Below are 10,625 nucleotides of genomic sequence, written 5' to 3' on the forward strand. Positions count from 1 at the left end.
GACACCTAGGTTCAATCCCTAGTATAGCAAAACAACACAAAACAAAACACACATTTAAAAAAAACACAGGCTGGGCATGGTGGCACACATGAGACAGGGTCTCACTATGCACTTCAGGTTGTTCTTGAGCTCACTTTGTAGCCCAGGCTGGCCTTGAACTCACAACGTTCCTCCTGCCTCAGCCTCCTGAGTGCTGGGATTACAGGCGTGCGCCACTACACCTGGTTTTTTAACTTTAAAATAATAACAGTGTAAACTGCAGAACAAGCCATAGATGTCTGGAAAGTAAATGTGTCATAGATTTAAGAATGGAGATGGCAAATACTGATTACAGGGCCAACTTCATACTTTAAGTTGGGCACACCTATCCTTGTGCTGCTGTGATTCCTAGAAGAACGGCTTGTTTGCCACCTCTCTTCCTCCCCCTCTGTGAGCCCCAAGCCCGGCGCACATAGTGAGCTTGTGGAATGGGCTGCACTGGTATCTGCAGCCACATACCTAAGTGTGACACTTCCTTCAGAGAGCAGCACAGGGAGCACAGCCTGGGATGGCGGAACTGAGGGATTCAGTGGTGGGGAAGCAGTCTATTCCCCCCAGAAGCAGCACTTCTCCCTGCCGCAACTGACATCCCATGACTGCACAGACAGCAGTGTTAGTTTAACTATCGCTTCGTAACAAACCACCCCAAGACTTAAGAGAACTAAATCAATCACCGTTTACTAGGGCTCAACTCTGCCATTTTTGCTGGGCTCAGCTGGGTGGTTCTGCCGATCTCACCTGGAGCTGCTTGTGTGGCTACACTCACCTGGTTCTTCCAAAGATGGTGTTATGGTTTGTGTCTGGGTGTCCCCCCAAAGCCTCATGGGGTCAAGGGGCAGGCTTTTAGAGTTTGATTGATTATGGGTGTGAGAGCTACACCCGCCCTGGGGTGGATAGTTTGCATATGTAAGGGAGAGGAAGAGGCTGCTTGCGGCCATTCCTGGCTTTTGTGTTTGTTGCTTTTGCTGTGTTCTGCCGCCATGAGCTGTAGTCCTCTGCCCTGTGCCACTCTGCCTTGTAACCTGCCAAGCATGGACTAAAACAAGACGGGCATGGTGGCGCACGCCTATAATCCCAGCACTCGGGAGGCTGAGGCAGGAGGATCGTTGCAAGTTCGAGACCGGCCTGGGCTACAAAGTGAGCTCAAGGCCAGCCTGAGCTACATATTGAGACCCTGTCTCAAAAAGCCAAAAAAGCCAGGGACATAGCTCAGTGGCATAAGCACCGGCCTGGCAAGCGCAAAGTCCTGGGTTTGATTCCCGGTACCAAGAAACAAGCATGGACTAAAACCTCCACAAACTGTAAGTGAAATAAACCTTTCCTTCCTTAATTTTGGGCATCAGGTATTTTGTCCCAGCAACGAGAGAAAAGTAACCAAGACAGATGGCCTCATGCATGTATCTGACAGTTAACTGGAGCAGTCAGCCAGGGCACCTCAGCTCTCTTCCACCTGGCTCTCCAGCAGCAAAGCATGGCTTCCTGACCCGATATCACCAGGGCCCAAGGGACTGAGACAGGAAGCTTGCAGGTCTCTTGAAGTCCAGGCTCCAGAAGTTGCTTCTGACTTATCTGTTGGCCAAAGCAAGTCACAGGGCAATTCTAGCTTCAGCAGATAGGAAAACAGACTTCAGCTTTTGTTGAGGAAGCTGCAAAATCAAAAAAGGGGCAACAGAAATAAATAGACACTTTGCAGAAGAAAAATACAAATGACCATAAACACACGAAAAAAATGTTCAACATCGATTGCCATTAGAGAAATGCAAATTAAAGCAACATTGAGATCCTCTGCGCTCCAGAAAGGATGGCCATCACTGAGAAATCAAGTAATAACAAATACTGGAGAGGCTCAGGGATAGAGGAACCCTTCTATATTGTTGGTGGGAACATAAACTCATACAACCACCAAAATGGGTATGGAGCTCCCTCAAAAACCAAAAATAGAAGTTTCATTCAACCCAGCTATTCCTCTTCTCTAGGCATCTTCCCAAAAGAGTTAAAGACATCGTATTATAGTGATACATGCATACCCATCTTTATATCAGCACAATCTTGGAAGTGTTCTGTATGTCTATCAATAAATCAATGGATTAAGAGAGTGGTGTTTATATACAATGGAGTACTACTCTGCCATAAAGAAGGATAAATTTGTAGGAAAATGGATGCATCTTGAAACCATAATGTTAAGTAAAATAAATCAGACACACAAGCTTAAATGTCACATGGCTCCTCTTCTATGATAAATCCAAATATAAATAAAGTAAAGAGCAAAACAAAAGCTAGGTAATAGGAAACAGGGAGATAGATATTTTGCAAATGAGAAAGGGACCAAGAGATGGAAGAGAGGGGAGGATGGGAGAGGAAGGGGACATAAAAAGAATTAGTGTGTGGTATGTACGTGTATCAACTACCCACTATGAATGTAATCACTAGGTACTGCAAACATGTGCTGATAAAAATAAAGCTTTTTAAAATCTTGGTGTTATTTTTCTACCTATTCCAAGCTTTCTAATCCATCGTTCAGTAATTCTCACCAAGCTGGGCATGGCACCACACGCCTGTAATCCCAGCACTTGGGAGGCAGAGTGTAGTGGATTGACAACTGGTGGTCAATTTACAACCCCCGGCTGAGCTGAGTAAGCCTGGAGCTGGGTGTGGGAGGCCCACCTGGGGATTGTTGCCAGCAGCAGGAGAGGCAGAGCTGGAGAAGGCAGGCTGTTTGGAGCTGGTAGAAGCTGTGAGGAGCTGTTGGCTGTTTTGGAGGAGCTCATCATGCTGGCCTTCCTGGTGAACTTGGCTGTTTTCATCCTCTGAGGAGCTCGGGACCTTGTTGGCATTGAGAATGGCTTCAGTTCACTTTGAGGGAGCTCTGGTCCTCACTCTGAGCATCGCTTCCTGGCTCAGGAGGGGAAGATGATGCACTGCCAGTGTCCTGGAGAAGTTTCCTGTGTTGGTTTTTTTTGTTTTTTTTTTTTCCTTTTTGAGACAGGGTCTCGCTCTACAGTTCAGGCTGGCTGTGGGCTCACTTTGTAGCCCAGGCTAATCTCAAATTCGCAACGATCCTCCTGCCTCAGCCTCCCGACTGCTGGGATTACAGGCGTGCGCCACCATGTCAGGCACGTTGGCTTTCTTGATGGGAACTCGGCCATCTTGATCACTGGAGGAGCTCAGGACCTCACTATTGCTGAGGATGGTTGTGGTACCTTTCGGAGGAGCTCTGGTCCTTACTTTGAGTGTCATTTCCTGGCTCCAGTGCAGATCTCTCAGCCTGCTTGCCCAGATCCTTCATCCCGCTAGCATAGACTTTCTAGATTCCACCACTGACCTTTGCGCCTTCCCAGAGCAGGTCCATGAAATAGGCCCGCATGAGATATTGTTACGGGCTCTGGGCCGCCAATTGGATTCTCCAGTATCTCCAGTGGGAGATATTGTTATGAGCTCTAGGTGTTCAGCTGGACTCATGCAGGACATTATTGCAGGATCCAGGCCCTTGGCTGGATTCCTGGTCTATAGTGTGTGGACAGATTTCCTGTACTCTCTTTGTATATGATTCTTTGGGTGACTATTATAAATAATCTTATAAAATATGTGTCCTGTATATTATTGTTCCCCTTGCAAAAAAATAACCCCAGACCACAACACGGAGGCAGGAGGATTGCTGTGAGTTTGAGGCCAGCCTGGGCTACATAGTGAGTTCAAAGCCAGCCTGAACTACAGAGTGAGTAGTTCAAACAACAAACAAAAATTCTTACCAATCAATGACCCTGTACTTACTATCTAGTATGACGGCATACTGTGCTAGAGGCACAGAGTATAAAGAACCTTCAGAGCCAGTCTGTGTTGGTAAGGGTGTGAAAGACTGAGACAAGCAAGACTCCTGGGTGCCATTTCAGGGGACCGCTAGGCTTTGTCCAGGGCTCCTAAGTGTTATTTGATTCCGCAGGGCTCTGCACCTTCTTTGTCCATCTGTCTGTTCTGTAAACATTTTATTATGCAGAGGTGAGGGAGGCCCCGTGCGTCCTGACAGCTACCTTCTTCACGGCAGCCTGGATGCTGCTCAGCTCCTTTCCACTTCTCTTGGCATGGACGTGCACTGCCCTTATTTTCTTCATGAACCTGAGGGCCCACTGGTCCTTGGAGACCCTGAATAGCATAGGGAAAGACACGCTCCTCTTGGACTATGCCCTGCACAAACTTGGTGTGCTTGTCTGCCTGCCTGCCTGCCTGTCTGCCCATCCACCCAAATATCTGTGTATTCTGCAGTTCTGGGTATCAAATCTGAGGCCCTGTGTGTGGCAGGCAGGCACTCCGCACTGAGCTGCACCCCTAGTCCTGACTGGGCCATTGGCAGAGCTTTGTCTGGCTGTGCCTGAGGCCTTGGGTGGCACAGAGCCACGGCTGCCCCTCTTCAGTGGCTGCTGAGGCTGAAGAGCTGAGTCTTCTTCGAGTTTATGTAAACAGTTTATTGTAAAGACTCTTCTTTTGTTGTTTTGGTTTGGTTTTTTTCCCCAGTACCAGGAACTGAACTCACAACCTTGCACTTGCCAGGCAGGCACTGTGCCGCTGAGCTAAATCCCCAGCCCCAGAAAAGACTCTTAATAGAACCTCAATATCTTATTTTCAGATACAGCTAGATTACCCATGTATTCAGTATAATTTTTTATTGTTTTTGACTAGATTCTTTTTTAGTTTTCTAAGTTGTAAAAAGTGGTAATCATGCAAATGTTGGTCACCAGAAAAGCAAATGAATGTTCCAGTGAGATGAAAATTGGTTTCTGCCTAGTAGAAAAGAAGATTTCAAATATTCATTTTACTTTACTTATATTTGCTTTTATTTTTGTTTTTGGAGACAGAGTCACCGTAGTTCAGGCTGGCCTTGAACTCACTATGTAAGGGGCCAGGATATAACTCAGCGGCACAGCACCTGCCTGGCAAGCACAAGGTCGTGGATTCAATTCCCAGTACCCGCTCGAATAAAGAACTCACTATGTAGCACAGGCTGACCTCAAACTCGTGGTGACCCTCCTGCCTCAGCCTCCTAAGTACTGGGATTACAGGTGTGTGCCATCATACCTGGTTTATATTTGCTTTTTTTTCTTGAGACAAGCTCTCACTATGTATTCTGGGCTGGCCTTGAACTCACCGTTAGTCCAGGCTTGCCTCAAACTCATCACAATCCTGCCTCAGCCTCCTAAATTCTGGGACTATAGGCACACTCCACTGTACCTGGCCTAATAAATTCTCTTATTCATTTTATTATCTCTAAGATATTAATCAATTTTTTACTTACCAGCAAACTGATTTTATCATTTATTGTATATTGATATCTATAAATAATATTGTATATTATAGATATTGTATATCTACATTATTATAGATATTGTATATCTATAAATGTCAGCTCCTTGGATTCTCCTTTCAATTAAAAAAATCCTAATTAATGAGTTAAATAAAATCTGCAAGTTTACTTCATATATACTTATGTAAAAGGGCCAGGGATGTAACGCAGTGGCACAAGCGCCCGCCTGGCAAGCGCAAGGTCCTGAGTTCAATTCCCGGTACCAAAAAAAAAACACAACATACTTATGTAAAAGTCATTATTTCACCCTTTTGAAAATTATCCTTTAACATTATTTCCTCAGCTGTAAATGACAATAATATCTTCTCATAGGATTTTTAGATATATATTAGATTTAGAAAAATTATAAACACACACACACATATATAATTACAGTACCGAAGCCAGACACAGTGCCATATGCATGGAATCTCAGCACTCAGGAGGCCGAGGCAGGAGAATTACTTTGAGGTCAAGGCCTGTGTCACACAGTGAGACCCTGTCTCAAAAAAAATTTTTTTAAAAATAGTACTGAACTTTAAATAAGTCCCTTTTTAAAAACAAAAACAAAAAACAGAAAAAACAGGGTCTTACTATGTTGCCCAGGATGGTCTCAAACTGCCAGAGTAGCTGGGTTTACAGGCACATACCGCTGCTGCACCTAGCCCACTAAATCCTTAATAAACATTAGCTGTCCCAGTTACTTTCCCATCACCGAGGCACACCACAGCCTGAAGGGGGTAGGGTTATTTGGCTCATGTCTCACCAGTATCAGTTCTTATGTGGTCAGCACGCTCCATGGACACCACAGGGGCGTGACAGAGGACGGGCCGCTCACTGATGCCAGACAGGAAGCAGAGAGAGAAGGGTCACGCTGCGTCAGGAAATAAACCTCTCCAGCCCTCGCCCCCCCCCTGTGACCCCTTTTCCCACCAGACACCCCCCCTTAATAAGTCAGCTATAAACCCTCATAACCCAACCACCTTCCAAAAGCCCCACCTCTGAACACATGAGGCTAGAAGGAGACATGGGGTATAAACCATGACAACCTGGGAGGTGACCTGACCATGTCCCTCCCACGCTCTTCCAGAGGCACAGACTCAAAACGTTCTCGTGTTACAACCGGTTGCACATTTCAGATTCCTCCTTGACAATGTTCCATCCACTTGACTTCCCACAGTATTGTATTTCTTCTCTTCGCCCTCGTTCTGCAGATCTGCCTAGAAACAGAGCTACAAGCCAGAATCTGCACCACTAGGCTCTGGATAGTACTGGTCCCCCTTTTGCAATGTTATTCAGCACAACGCCTGCCTGGCAAGGGCGAGGTCATGAGTTCAATTTCCAGTACCAAAAAAAAAAAAAAGGGCTGGGGATATAGCTCAGCAGCATAAGCACTTGCCTGGCAAGCCTGAGGTCGTAAGTTCAATTCCTAGTACCAAAAAAAAAAAAAAAAAAAAAAAACAGAAATGTTACTCAAGTTAGGCATGATGGTAAACATGCCTGTAATTTCAGCTACTCAGGAGACTGAGGCAGGAAGACTGCCAAGTATAAGGCCAGCTTGGGCAACTTAGTGAAACCCTGCCACAGTTGATACATTGTGTCAACTTGAAAAGTTTAAAAGTTTAAGTGATTCAGCACGGGGCCAGGGTCCTTACTTTGTAAATATTCTCAGCTTGTGGAAGAGGAGGGCCTGGGGATGGTGTGGGCATGGGCATGGGCAGATAGCCAGCATACAGCATAAGGGAGAAAAAGAGGCTTGCTCTCCACCACCCTTCTGCTCTTGATGCTTTTGCTGTCTTCTGCTGCCTTGAACTATTGCCCCCGTGCGACTGACACCACCTTGGCTTGGAGTCAGCTGATTATGAACTGAAATCTCCACAAACTGTGAGCTAAATAAACCTTTCCTTCATTAACTTTGGTTGTCAGGTATTTTGTCTCAGCAACAAGAAAAAAATAACCAAGGCAGACCCTATCTCAAAATGAAAAAAAAAAAATTTTTTTTTAAAGTGCGGGTGATGTTGCTCAGTGGTAGAGCACTTGCCTGGCATGCATGAGTTGAACCTCTAATACTACTACCAAAAAAAAAAGAAGTATTGAGAAGATTCAATTTATGTTTCCCTTAAAAATGCTTGGTTTTTTTTTTGTTGTTGTTGTTTTCTTTTTTATTTTAAAAGTGCTTGTTTTAGATAATCTTATTTACCCATGGTTTTGGAGTTTTGCTTTTATTTACTTTGTTTTTATGGTACTGGGGACTGAACCCAGTTTTTGCACTGACCTACTACATTTTTTCTTTTTTTTTTTTGAGACAGGGTCTCACTATGCAGTTCAGGCTGGCCTTGAGCTCACTTTGTAGCCCAGGCTGGCCTCAAACTCAAACTGATCCTCTTGCCTCAGCCTCCTGAATGCTGGGATTACAGGTGTGTGCCACCATGCCTGGCATAGTAGATGTATTTTAAACCATGCATGGTGGTGCACGCCTGTAATCCCAGCACTCAAGAGGCTGAGGCAGGAGGATCGTTGCAAGTTCAAGACCAGCCTGGGCTACAAAGTGAGCTCAAGGCCAGCCTGAACTGCAGTGAGACCCTGTCTCAAAAAGACAAAAAAAATGTATTTTAAAAAATTAATAGTGGGGAGGTCATTTATATCTTCTCAGTAATTTTGGTATTTCTGACACTCTATTTTTTTTCCTAAAGATCTAAATTTCCCTCTGGTAACATTTCCCCCTCAGCTGGAAAAGCTTCCCTGAGTCTTGGCTATAATATAGGTCTATTGATAATGAATCTTTAGTTGTCTTGTGTATGAAAATGCATTTATTTTGCTGCCTTTTTTTCTTTCTTTCTAGTGCTGGGAATTAAACCCACTCTTTGCCCTAAGCTACATCCCCAGCCTTTTTATTTATTTATTTATTTATTTATTTATTTATTTATTTATTTATTTATTTATTTTAAGCCAGGGTCTCCCTATGCAGTTCAGGTTGGCTTGAACACACTATGTAGCCCAGACTGGCCTCAAACTCAGAATGATTCTCCTGCCTCAGCCTCCTAAGTGCTGGGATTACAAGTGTGTTTCACTACGTCTAGCCCCTAGCCATTTCTTATACTTTATTCTGAGATGGGGTCTAGTTAGGTTGCCAAATTGCCCGAGCTAGGCTTGAACTTTCAGTCCTCCTGCCTCAACCATCCCAGAGTGCTGCAGTTATAGGTCTATGCCACTAAACCAATTTGCCTTGTTTTTAACAGTGATATAATTTACACACACCCATGTAATATGTACAATTCTGTGGCTTTCAGTATGCTTACAGAGTTATGCAGACATCATCACAATCAACTTTAGAACATTTCATCATCCCCAAAAAAACTTCACACCCATTAGGAGTCATCCCCACCTCTTCCTTCTCTCCTTCTTAGCCACCAATCTACTTTCTGTCTCTATATGCAGTATTTGCCTATCCAGGTTATTTCACAGATGCAATATGAGGTCATTTGTGACTGAGTTCTTTTATTTGGCATAATGGTTTCAAGGTTCATCTATGTTGTAGCATGGATCATAATTCATTCCTTTTCATTGCCAAATGAAGTACACAGAATTCTTTTTTTCTTTTTTTGTACTGGAAATAGAACTCAGGACCTTATGCTGAAACACCTCCCTGAAACACTCCCAAACTTCTAAGTGCTCTGTTGAGCTTCCCTAGTGAAACTAAGCCACTGAACTATATCCTTGGCCCAGTACACAGAATCCTACACTAGCATTTTTAATTCTTCTGGTGCTTCAGAAATGTTGTATCTCTGTCTATTGAACTACTTTTGTGTACTCACCCTCTTGAGGAACTACTTTTTTGTTTGTTTGTTTGTTTTTTGTTTTTCTCCGGTACCAGGAACCGAACTCACGACCTTGCGCTTGCCAGGCAGGCGCTTTTGCCGCTGAGCTAAATCCCCAGCCCTTTTTTTTTTTTGTCTTTTTGAGACAGGGTCTCTCTATGCAGTTCAGGCCAGCCTTGGGCTCACTTTGTAGCCCAGGCTGGTCTCAAAGTCACAACAATCCTCCTGCCTCAGCCTCCCGAGTGCTGGGATTACAGGCATGCACCACCACGCCCGGTTCCATTGAACCTTTAAAATATACTTGTATCCTATTTCTCTGCTGAGATTTTCTATTCCCCCAACAACCCCAAGTACTGGGGATTGTACCCAAGGAGTGCTGAGCAGCATTTCTCCACCACCACGCCCTTCCACCGTGCCATTTCTGCCTTCGAGCCAACCATTGGGAATCCTCTGAAAACTATGAACCAAGATGAACCTTTCCTCTTTTAAATCACAGAAGTTGGGGATTTGCCCCAGTGATAGTATTATAGATGGCTAAATTAGGTAAAGGTATGATAGGCAGTCAGGGCTAAATCCTCAAGAGGGTGAGTACACAAAATAAAAACACATCAGTGAGACATGGTGACACATGCCTATAGTCCCAGCACTCAGGAGGCCAAGGCAGGAGGATCACTGTGAGTTTGAGGCCAGCCTGGGCTACATAAGTGAGTTGAAGGCCACGCTATACTACATAGTGAGACCCTCTCTCTCAAAAAAAAATCAAAAAAATAAAAATTGTGGCTAGCCAGGTGTGGCAGTGCATGCCTGTAATCCCAGCACTCAGGAGGCTGAGGCAGGAGGATTACTTCAAGTTTGAGGCCAGCCTGTGCTACAAAGTGAGTTCAAGGCTAGTCCCCCATAAATTTACCTGCTCGTAACTTCCATTGTTCCTTAGCATCCACTCTCTGACTTGAGAGAACACAAGCTCGGCATATCTGACGTCTAACAGGTTAAGAGTTACACTGTTCCCCCCATATCATTTTGAAGGTTCCACCAAGATAACTGGAAGGAGAGAAGAGTCTGCTTTTGTTTCTGGGTTATAACTCATTTAGGTAATCAGAAATTGTCATTCTTGTTTACCAGCTGCTTATGTCTTCTTGTCTTTTTATGCCTTTTTTTTTTTTTTTTTTTTTGGTCAAATGCTGGTAAATTTATTTATTTATTTATTTATTTATTTTGTTTGTTTGTTTTTGGTTTTTCTCCGGTACCGGGAACCAAACTCATGACCTTGCGCTTGCCAGGCAGGCGCTTTGCCGCTGAGCTAAATCCCCAGCCCCAAATGATGGTAAATTTAAATTGAGAACATGAGAAGATTATGATGTTTCTTTGATACAACATTTTATTTTTGCAGCAAGTGTCCTGTATTTCTGTTTTGTGTATGAACTTACTAATTG

The 10,625-nt window shown here is 44.2% G+C and overlaps 1 long non-coding RNA gene across 2 annotated transcripts; it reads right to left on the bottom strand.

Moving 5' to 3' along the window:
* Positions 1 to 1,364: 1,364 nt before the first annotated feature.
* On the bottom strand, positions 1,365 to 6,442 carry LOC106149953. 2 transcript variants are annotated; one of them, XR_001236447.1, is made up of 3 exons: positions 6,374 to 6,442; positions 6,141 to 6,211; positions 1,365 to 1,685 (listed from the first exon to the last, which is right to left on the bottom strand). It is a non-coding gene; the product is annotated as an uncharacterized LOC106149953 (long non-coding RNA). The 2 variants fall into 2 exon arrangements; XR_001236446.1 differs by lacking the exon at positions 1,365 to 1,685 and adding an exon at positions 3,736 to 4,179.
* Between the last annotated feature and the right edge of the window lie 4,183 nt (positions 6,443 to 10,625).

This window comes from Chinchilla lanigera, unplaced genomic scaffold (assembly GCF_000276665.1).
Source record: "Chinchilla lanigera isolate Chin_1 unplaced genomic scaffold, ChiLan1.0 scaffold00057, whole genome shotgun sequence".
Lineage (NCBI taxonomy): Eukaryota > Metazoa > Chordata > Mammalia > Rodentia > Chinchillidae > Chinchilla > Chinchilla lanigera.